Genomic DNA, 10,142 nt, shown 5'->3' with positions numbered 1-10,142 from the left:
GTATGTGCCACCAGCCTGCGGTGGTGCAACCTTCAAGGTCACTGAGTGGGAGGAGAAGAGAGGAATGGAGAAAAGACGAGGGGAGAGAAAAAGAAGAGGAGAGGGGAGGAGAGGAAACGAAGGAAAGGGAAGGAGGGCAAAAAAGAGGGGAGGAGCGGTGAGGAGAGGGAGAGGAGGAGAGGGGAGGAATGGAGAGGGAGAGGAGAGGAGGAAAAGAAGAGAGGCGAGGGGAGCAGAGGAAAAGAGGAGAGAAAAGGAGAAAACAAAAGAGGAGAGGACGGAGAGGAGGAGAGGGGGAAAGAGGGCGCATGGACAGAAGGACAAGGGAATTCTCAGTGCCTGAAGGCGATGTGGACAAACAGAGGGAGTAGGGCATAGCAGAGAACTGTGTCAGTGTGCTTCACAAACTGTGTCACTGTGTGTGTCCGTGCATTCTCTCCTTGTGTGAGTGAGTGCGCGTGTGTGTGTGTAAGCCAGCACTGTGTTCTCTCATTAACGGACCATAACGGAGGCGGTTCTAAACTGTCAGTAATTGAATGTTATTTATAAACACCAGTGGTCTGGCGGGTGAAAACATCCCCTTTGTCCTGGAAAGAGAGAGGGAGAGAGAGAGGGACATCGGGTTAAGAGAGAAAGAGAGGCCTGGTGGTCGAGCGCATTCCTTTGTGATGACAAGAGAGAGAGAGAACAAAAAAGAGAGGGGGGCAGGTAATTGAAAGAGAGAACAGGGGGAAGATGAGTTGGAGTATTGACCGGCCACTGGGATATTCGATTTCACTTGCGCAAGACATTCCTCCTCTGTATGGGAGAGAGTATATCAGTGTCTCTTCTGTCGTCCATGTGTGGCGTTCACACACACACACTCACACACCCAACCTGGTGAATTTATCACTCTCACTGCATCTTAATCACCCACCAACCTAGTTTCCGGTGTTGTGAATCATGTATGAAGACTAACATCTCACCTCTCCCTCTCTCTCCCTCTCTCTCTCTCTCTCTCTCTCTCTCTCTCTCTCTCTCTCTCTCTCTCTCTCTCTCTCTCTCTCTCTCTCTCTCTCTCTCTCTCACACACACACTCTCTCTCTCTCTTCCGTGCGCAGGCTCTCCCACGTGTGCATCTGTGTGTGCGAACGTGTGTGTCACAGCCAGGGAACCCGTGAATATGGTGCTAACAATGGGTTAGGGTTAGCATCTTCTCTCACTGTCTAACTGGACACACCTTCACTCAAGAGGGCCACTCGGTATAGGAGCTTGTTGACATTCTTTCTGTGTGTGTTTGTGTGTGTGTGTGTGTTTGTGTGTGTGTGTATTGCGTAACGCTTCTTTGTGTAGACATCCACAGACGTGGGACAGGGGGCTCTGCGGTAGAAAATCACCGTAGCTCCTCCCACAGAGGACGCAGCGCAGTGTGTGCGTGCCCGCGTGGGTGTGTGTGTCTGTGTGTGTACTGTTCACGGGAGATGGGTAAAGATGAGGAGGAGAGGGGAGAGTGTCCACTCTGGTCGCTGTACTACTGCGTCGCTATTGGCTGAGCCCGGCCACCCCCCCCCCCCCATTACGGAGTGGGGTTAACCCTTCCACGACGCAAAACACGTGGAGAGAGATAGAGGGGGACAAAGAAAGAGAGAGAGACAGCGACAGAGAGAGGGAGAGAGTCGGAGAGTCGGTGTGGGTGTTTTGTTAACTATAGTGTGTGTGTGTGTGTTTAGCAGTTATATCAGAATGCGTCCGCCACATTTATGGCCAGGACACGGGAGCGTTGAAGGGAGAACATTTGAATGATTGGCAAGGAAGGAAGGAAGGAAGGAAGGAAGGAAGGAAGGAAGGAAGGAGAGAGCCGAGGTGCAGGCTGTGAGCTGTCCTCCCCTCACCTCTTCCTCTCTCCCAGACTGAAATAGGAAACACAGCGAAAGCCTTCAGAGACCCATAAAACACAGCCGTCTCTGTGAGGAGACAATGCTGGAGAGAGGGAGCGAGAGAGAGAGAGAGAGAGAGAGAGAGAGAGAGAGAGAGAGAGAGAGAGAGAGAGAGAGAGAGAGAGAGAGAGGAGGAGGAGGACTGTGCGAGAGGAAAAATAGGTAAAGGGGAAAAGTGTTGGGCAATCTCACGTTAGACAAAGGGAGAGGAGAGAGCGGTGGTCGGAGGGTAAGAGCGCGAGGGAGGGAGAGCTAGAGCGAGGGAGGGAGGGAGAGCACGGAGAAGAGGGACGAGAGAGAGAGGGGAGAACGAGGAAGGGAGAGAGCAGGAAAGGGCGAGTGAGAACGAGTGGGTGAGAGAGAGAGGGGGAGAGAGAGAAGGGTGCAGGGGTTGGCTCTGACGCTTGGCACGGGTGATTTCTGTCATTGTCTCAGCTCTTTATGAATTCCCAGACGTGGGCAGGAAGGTCTTGAGTAGGGGAGGGAGGGGGGGGTGAAGGGGGGGGAGAAGTGTTAGTAGAGAGACAGAGACGGAGTCGGGCCTGTGCAAAGGCAGTATTAATTAAAGCACATGTTTAGACGTGTGTGGGGGAGGACTTGCGAGTGTGTGTGTGCGTGCGCATATGTGTGTGCATGCCAGATTGAAGATGGAGCAAGGCGGTGGATTTTGCATGCAATGGAGAAATCTGCAGGATTGTGGGGTGGAGGGACCCCCTGGGAAGGTACCAGTTATTGAAACATGCGTGTGTGTGTGTGAGTGTGTGTACGTGTGTGTGTGCGTGTGTGCGTGCCGCAGAAAAGGGGTGTGTCCTAGAGTTCACTTCCTGAGGTTTCACAGCAGAGCAGGGGGAAGGGCCTCGAGAGCCAAGCTGTCGCCATAGAAACAAAGGAGGTATGGTTGATATATGTGCACACGTTTCCATGTGCACGTTTGTGTGTGTGCACGTGTGTGTGCCACCAAGCCTAGTTTTGTCAGGAGTGTGCATGTGCAGGTTAGAGCTCACACCCTTTTGTCTGTGTGTACACACTGTGGTGGGGACTATGCAGTGTGTGTGTGTGTTCTGTCCTTTTGTCCTATGTGTAGTGTAAGATGGACAGCCATAAGATGTCAAACCTAAGTTCAAGGGTCACGGTCAGATCAAGTTCAAGTTCTTTGAAGGTTTGAAACAGCCAGACAGATAAACAGATTGACTGCCAGTTAGATTTAATATACAAACAAGTATTGAATAACTCTATAGCCTTAACACTATATAACTCTAACAAGATTCAACGTGTGTGTATGTGTGTGCGTGCATACTGTGTGTGTGTGCTTTCATTCGTTTATCACTGTGGGTAGATCAATCCCATTAGAGGCAGTCTGCATGTTGTCAGGCTGTGTGTGTGTGTGTGTGTGTGTCTGTGTGTGTGCACTAAGGTAATAGCAGAGAAATAATCAGCTTTTATGAGCACAGCAGTATCTTGATTGTGTGGAATATGACCCCTATTTGCTATGATGAGACACACTCCCTGCATGAAAATCTTGTTACACCCCCACCTCATGTGTGTGTGTGTGTGTGTGTGTGTGTGTGTGTGTGTGTGTGTGTGTGTGTGTGTGTGTTTGTGTAGCTTGGGGTAGACTGGGTGTGCGGCTGCAAAGCCCTGGAGGGTGGCTGTGTGTAAGAAAATAGGATTGATCACCTCAACCCTATTCTCTTATTAGAGGTGAAAGAGAGGGAGGGTGAGGATAAAAGCTAAGAAAAGGAAAAAGGAGTTAGGGAGCGAGGGCAGAGAGAAGGGTGGTGAAAAAGAAAGAAGGACGCGGGGAAAAAAAGAGATTCAACTCCAAGAAAGCGGGGATACCAATGTGCTGATTCATACAGTATTAAGTCCAGAATATCTTAACCAAACCTGTGAAAGCTTGAGGCAAAGCTAAAACCTAAATCTCCACATTGATTGTTGTTGCAGCACTTACGGAACACACAAGCGAGCAACCCCAATTCTATTTTGAGCGAGCTAGCAAAGCTAGCTAGCACTGTACCCCTACTGAGAATATCAACAGTGTGGGGTCCTGGTGAGCGATCTCCTTTGTTCTTTGTCTCGCTTGCCTGGCTAGCTACCTCAATGCTAATCAGGAAATCCTTGCGTGTGCTCGGATTATTATTCCCCTGTACATGGCTACACTGAGACGGGGTTAGGATTACACAAAGCTAAACACTTTTTGCTCTTTGGGCACAGATTTTCCTCCACCCACCTCTCTCTCTCTCTCGCATATATTTGGGACACTCCCCTAGATGGTGTTTATTCTGCTCCTCTGCTCTTAATGTAAAGAGCCTTACCCTTCTGTTGACCTCCCTTCCTCTCTCTCTCTCTCTCTCTCTCTCTCTCTATCTCTCTCTCTTTCTATCTGAAAGACTGAAAGAGAGATATATGGGATTCCCAACACTCATGCAACAGAAGGGATGATGTTTTTAGGGTGAGACTGTTATGAATAGACCCCAGTTGTGGTTGTGTGCCTGTGTGTTATGTGTTAGGGTTTATTTCTGGATGTGAGATCACACTGAACACATCATACAACATGTCTCATGAAAGCAGAGCGCACATGGTCACACACACACACACACACACACTCATGTACACGCACACACAGACGCGCCATTCAATTATGGAAAGTTATGGATTGTTGAAACAACAAATACATGCCTCGACACAGAAACGCTCTCTTTTTTTAATACACTCAAACATAAACACACACACACACACACACTCTCTAGTCCACAAGGCAACTCCAGCTCCACTGGTGTTTCATACCACGATCATTGCTACACTGCACGTTCATGTAAATCCCGTCGCTAATCTAATGATGCCATGTGCAAACACCCAAGAGCAATAAATGATATGCGTGCTTTCGTGTGTGTGTGCGTGTGTGTGCGTGTGTGTGCGCGTGTGTGTGCGTGTGTGTGCGCGTGTGTGTTTATTAGTGCAGCAGTTTCATTGTAGCGGCATGCCTTTTTATGAGCCGCAGGGTGAGTTTGTATTTGCACCTGTGTGTATGTACCTGTGTGTGTATGTTTGTATGTCCCTGTGTGTGTGTGTGTGTGTGTGTGTGTGTGTACCTGTGTCCCTGCATGTGTATGTGTGTGGGTGTGCATGTGTGTCCCTGTGTGTGAGGCATGTGTATGTATGTCTGTGTGTGTGTGTGTGTGTGTGTTTATGTATGTCCCTGTGTGTGTGTGTGTTTTCTCCAGGGAGCAACAGCCCTATAAAACCTGTCTCCTCTCCAGTGGGGGAGGAGAAAGATAAAGCCAAGTGCCAGAGACAAATGGCTCCTGTAATAATCCATGTGCTACTGGACAGCCAGCAAAGGGACTGCTGCCTGTGTGTGTGTGTGTGTGTGTGTGTGCTTGCATGTACATGTGTACCTAAATGTGTATGTCTGTGTGTCTGCTGTAATAACCCGTGTCCAAACGAACAGCCAGGAAAGAGAAGTGTTTGTGTGTGTATGTGTGTGTGTGGATTGTTGTGTGCATGTGCCTGAGAGTGTGTCCGTGTGTGTATGTGTGTGAGTGTGTATGTGTGTGTGTGTACTGCATAAAGGCAGTAGGCATCTGTCTTTGTCTCTGTGTATATATCCCATGTGCAGTGTTGAACAAAGCAAGACCAGCATGGAATCAGATAGGTCACGTGATCCAGTACCTGTTTATCAAAGTCATGATGTCATCAGCAGGTCATTCAGAGGTTGGGATCTGCAGCAGTAAATCTAAAACGGATCTAGAAATGCTCGCTCGTCCGATAACGGTACTGCTAACACACACACACACACACACACACACACATTTGGGACACTCCCCTAGATGGTGTTTATTCTGCTCCTCTGCTCTTAATGTAAAGAGCCTTACCCTTCTGCTGACCTCCCTCTCTCGCTCCCTCTCGCTTTCTCTTGCTCTGTTTCCTCTTTCTCACGCTTTGTCTTTCCCGTCCTCCTGTTTTTCTCTCTCCTTTTATCTGCGATTGAGTTGATCCCACCTCACGGGGGACTCATCCGTCTCATCTCCCTCACTTTTTACTCCCCCATTCACACGACAGAATGGTAGTGTTTCTTTGGATTGTTAAATGTGTTTCTGCATCTCCCCTGTATTTGAGGGACCGTTTCTAGAATGAATACGCCAACCAAGGGAAAGGGGAGGGTGTTCATTCTTTTTTTTCACTCGTCGTACCGAGTTTCTCTCGCTCTCCGTCTACGTCCGTTCTCATCCATTTCCAAGAGCCCTCGTCCTTGACCGCGTTCCATCTGCACTGAGATGAAGAGTTGCCACTCACCCACCCGGCCCTCCCCTGCACGCTTTCATCGCTCCGTCCTCTCTCCTCCCCACACGTTCTCTCCTTTCTCCTCCCTCCATCCTCCCCATCCTCTCTCCTCCCCTCGTCTCCTCTCTCCTCCCTCCACCTTGCTCCTCCCTCCGTCCTTTTCTACTCCCTCCCTCCCTCCTTCCTCTCTCCTCCCTTTCCTCCATCCTCCCCCCTGCCAGGTCTCTCCTGGGGAGTCCTCTGATAAATCACGTGTGGTCTGGAGGGAAACTCAAGCCTTCACTCAGCCTATTTTCAGTCATGGGAGGACGCGCACGCGTGTGTCTGTTGTTAATGGAGCGTGGGACTGAGAGTGTGTTGGTATTTGGTTGTGTGCGTTTCTGAATGTGTGTGTGCGTGTGGCTTTTTTGTTTTTCTTGAAGGGGGGAACGTTTCATTTGTGTGCGTGTGTGTGTGTGCGTGTGTCTAAGAGCGAGGGAGAGAAAGAGAGAGACAGACAGAGAGATGGAGAGAGAGACGGGTTGTTAGTGAGCTTCTCCTGCAGTGTGTCTGACTTCCTACTTGGACGCGAGCGCACGGCTGACACACAGCGAGTCCGACAGGTGTGGACAGGTCTTAACCTACCACTCCTGTCTACACACACTCTCTCCCTCTCTGTCTCTCTGTCTCTCTCTCTCTCTCTCTCTCTCTTTATCCCTGCTGAGAGACAGAAAGGGAGGGGGGTCAGGTCACGTCTTACAGATTCCCAGAGATACCGCCAGTGGGGGGTTGCCACGGCAACGGGATCGGGTTCTTCTCCGGGTCTCTCTTCCCCCGGTGTGTTTCCCGGTCTGGTATCAATGATGACAAAGCTTTAGGGGAGACTGGAGCACTGCAGTGTCTGTCCACACACACCCACGCACAAAACTGTGAGCTCCACACACTGTCTATTGCGTACTGCTAACTTTACACAATGTCTGCTACACACTGTCAACTACATTCTGCCAGCTACTGTCAGATACATACTGTCAACTACATACTGTCAGATACATTCTGCCAGCTACTGTCAGATACATACTGTCAACTACATACTGTTCACTACACACTGTTCACTACACACTGTTAGCTGCATACTGTTCACTACACACTGTTAGCTACATACTGTTAGCTACATACTGTTCACTACACACTGTCAGCTACACACTGTTCACTACATACTGTTCACTACACACTGTCAGCTACACACTGTTCACTACACACTGTCAGCTACACACTGTTCACTACATACTGTTCACTACACACTGTCAGCTACACACTGTTCACTACACACTGTCAGCTACACACTGTTCACTACACACTGTTCACTACACACTGTCAGCTACATACTGTTCACTACATACTGTTCACTACACACTGTTCACTACATACTGTTCACTACACACTGTCAGCTAGATACTGTTAGCCCGGGAGAGTCATGTATGTAACATGCATGTCCTTGCCTCTGAAGCAATTAGCACATCAGAACACCATCCGGATCTGTCTATTCTCTGCAGGCTGTTGTGGGAAACATGCTGGGGGTGTGCGTTTGTGTGTGTCTGTGTCTGTGTGCAAGGCTATTAAATGAGCTGAGCGACTCACATTGAAATCATACTGTATGTTGTTTTCCATTAACCATAATTCAGAGCCAAGCAATCAAATGGTTCTTGATCATTAGTCTCATAGTTCATACTGCCTCAGATTGGCCTGGTCTGTTTCTGTGTTAGATTATCCCTGTCAGGTCTCAGTTTTAGATTAGTTGGGTCTGTCTCAGTGTTAGATTGGCTGGGTCTGTCTCAGATAGATTAGCCTGGTCTGTCTCTGTGTTAGATTGGCCTGGTCTGAGTCAGTGTTCCTCGCTGATGGCCAGATGTCGACCCCATCACCAGACTGCTGCCATCAGGAAACCCCCTGCTGTGGCAGCAGTGCAGTAACCGATGTGTCATCATGTCCGCTGGTAGAAATTCTTATCTTATATATTCATCTTATTTATTTTTTCTCTCTCTCTCTCTCTCTCTCTCTCTCTCTCTCTCTCTCTCTCTCTCTCTCTCTCTCTCTCTCTCTCTCTCTCTCTCTCTCTCTCTCTCTCTCTCTCTCTCTCTCTCTCTCTCTCTCATTCACATTCACTCACATGCTGTGGCAGTTTTCTCTTGTTTTTGCGCTCAGTCCTGTTTTCTCTGAGATTCATTTATTTGTCTTTCTCCCTCCCTCCCTCTCTCAACCCACAGCTCCCTTCCTTTCCCCGTAATTAGTTGATGATTGGCCCTGCGTTCTGGGGTAAATATTAGCTGTGTGTACAAACAGAGAGAACGGGAAATGGAGAGGGTGAGTGTGAGAGCGGGTGAGATGGAGAGAGCGAGTGTGTGAGTGAGAAAGAGAGCGAGAGCGAGAGCGAGAGCGAGAGAGAGAGAGAGACAGAGAGAGAGAGAGAGAGAGAGAGAGAGAGAGAGAGAGAGAGAGAGAGAGAGAGAGAGAGAGACAGAGAGAGAGACAGAGAGAGAGAGAGAACATGCACCAAACTGGGAGCTGCATCTCACAATACGCCATCTGGCTAACAGCACCCTTCACCTGGTTCACCCCTCTCCTGGGGAACTCTGCAGGAAGGAGAGGGAGGGAGGGAGGGAATAAGAGATAAGGAAGGAGAGGATATGGAAAGTGAGGTTTGAGGAGGGAACAGGAGGGAGGAATAGATGGGAGACGAGAGATGGGGAGCGAAAGAATCCGTACGGGCGGGGGGTGCAGCTCCTCCTAAAGAGAGAGAGGAAGAGAGATAGGGAGAGAGAGAGAGAGAGAGAGAGAAAGAAAGAGAGAGAGAGACAGAGAGAAAGAGAGAGAGATAAGGAAAGAGAGGGAGGCCCCAACGGCCCCAATTACTGAGAGAGTCCTTCACATCTGCGAGAAGTGGGTGGGGGGAGAGGTGAGGAAGGAGATGTGTGTATGTGTGTGTGTATGTGTGTGTGTGTGTGTGTGTGTGTAGGGGGGTTGGAATTAAGGAGAAGGGTAGCAGGGCAGCAACAAGACCATGATGTGGATAGTCAGAGAGGAAGCACAGAGATGGAGAGCCTTGAAGGAAGGAAGGGAAATGAAGAGGTCAATTGGTTTAGGTAGGTGGGGGTAATTGAGGGGGGAGGTGGTGATGGAGGTAGGTTGGTGTAAAAGTACCTTGTTGATGTTTCCGTTCAACTCTAGCCTTTCAGCTGATCTGCTTCAAAAAACGGTTTAAAATGTGGGGAGGGAGAGAGGGAGAGGAGGAGATGATGGACGGTATAGAAAGAGAGAGGGAAGGAGACTGGAGTTTTGGGTTCAACCAGAGGTAGACTTACCCCCATCTCTCCTCATGTCTTCTCTCCTCCGCTCATCTCCTCTCATCTCCTCTCTCCTCATCGCTCCCCAAAGGGAACATTTCTCATTCCTCTCCATTCGTTCTCTCCCCTTCAGATTGTATTCCTCAGAGGAAGCTGAGCTCTTTTTCTTAGTCAAACAACAGCCTTTTCCATCACAGCACATCCTCCTAAGCTCTTCTGGTGCACTCGGCCTCAAAGTTAGCTTCGTCTCAATCAAAAGTACATTTTGAAATGCATTATATGTCATTCAGTGGATTTCTCTCTGCTGGAAACAAATGGCTTGTCTTTCAGTGTATGTGTCTCATGCTGGAGTATGTGGGATCGTGAATCGCACGTTGACACACACACAAACACACGTTGACACACACACAAACACACACACACACACACACTCACCCACATACAATTAATCTATTAGCATGGATAATATTCCTTCAGGTAGCAAAAATGACTAAATGTAATGTAATGTCAGCTCCTCAATAAGTGGAAAACACAAGGGAGAGGTTTTTAAAAGATTCTGCTGATGGCACAAAACACACACACACACACACCGCCACACCTGCACACACCCTTACACACACCC

The sequence above is a fragment of the Hypomesus nipponensis genome, chromosome 5 (genome assembly GCF_054491055.1).
Source record: "Hypomesus nipponensis isolate SF chromosome 5, ASM5449105v1, whole genome shotgun sequence".
In the NCBI taxonomy this organism is placed as follows: domain Eukaryota; kingdom Metazoa; phylum Chordata; class Actinopteri; order Osmeriformes; family Osmeridae; genus Hypomesus; species Hypomesus nipponensis.
The sequence above is the reverse complement of the archived record's forward strand: the minus strand, read 5'-3'. Positions refer to the sequence as shown.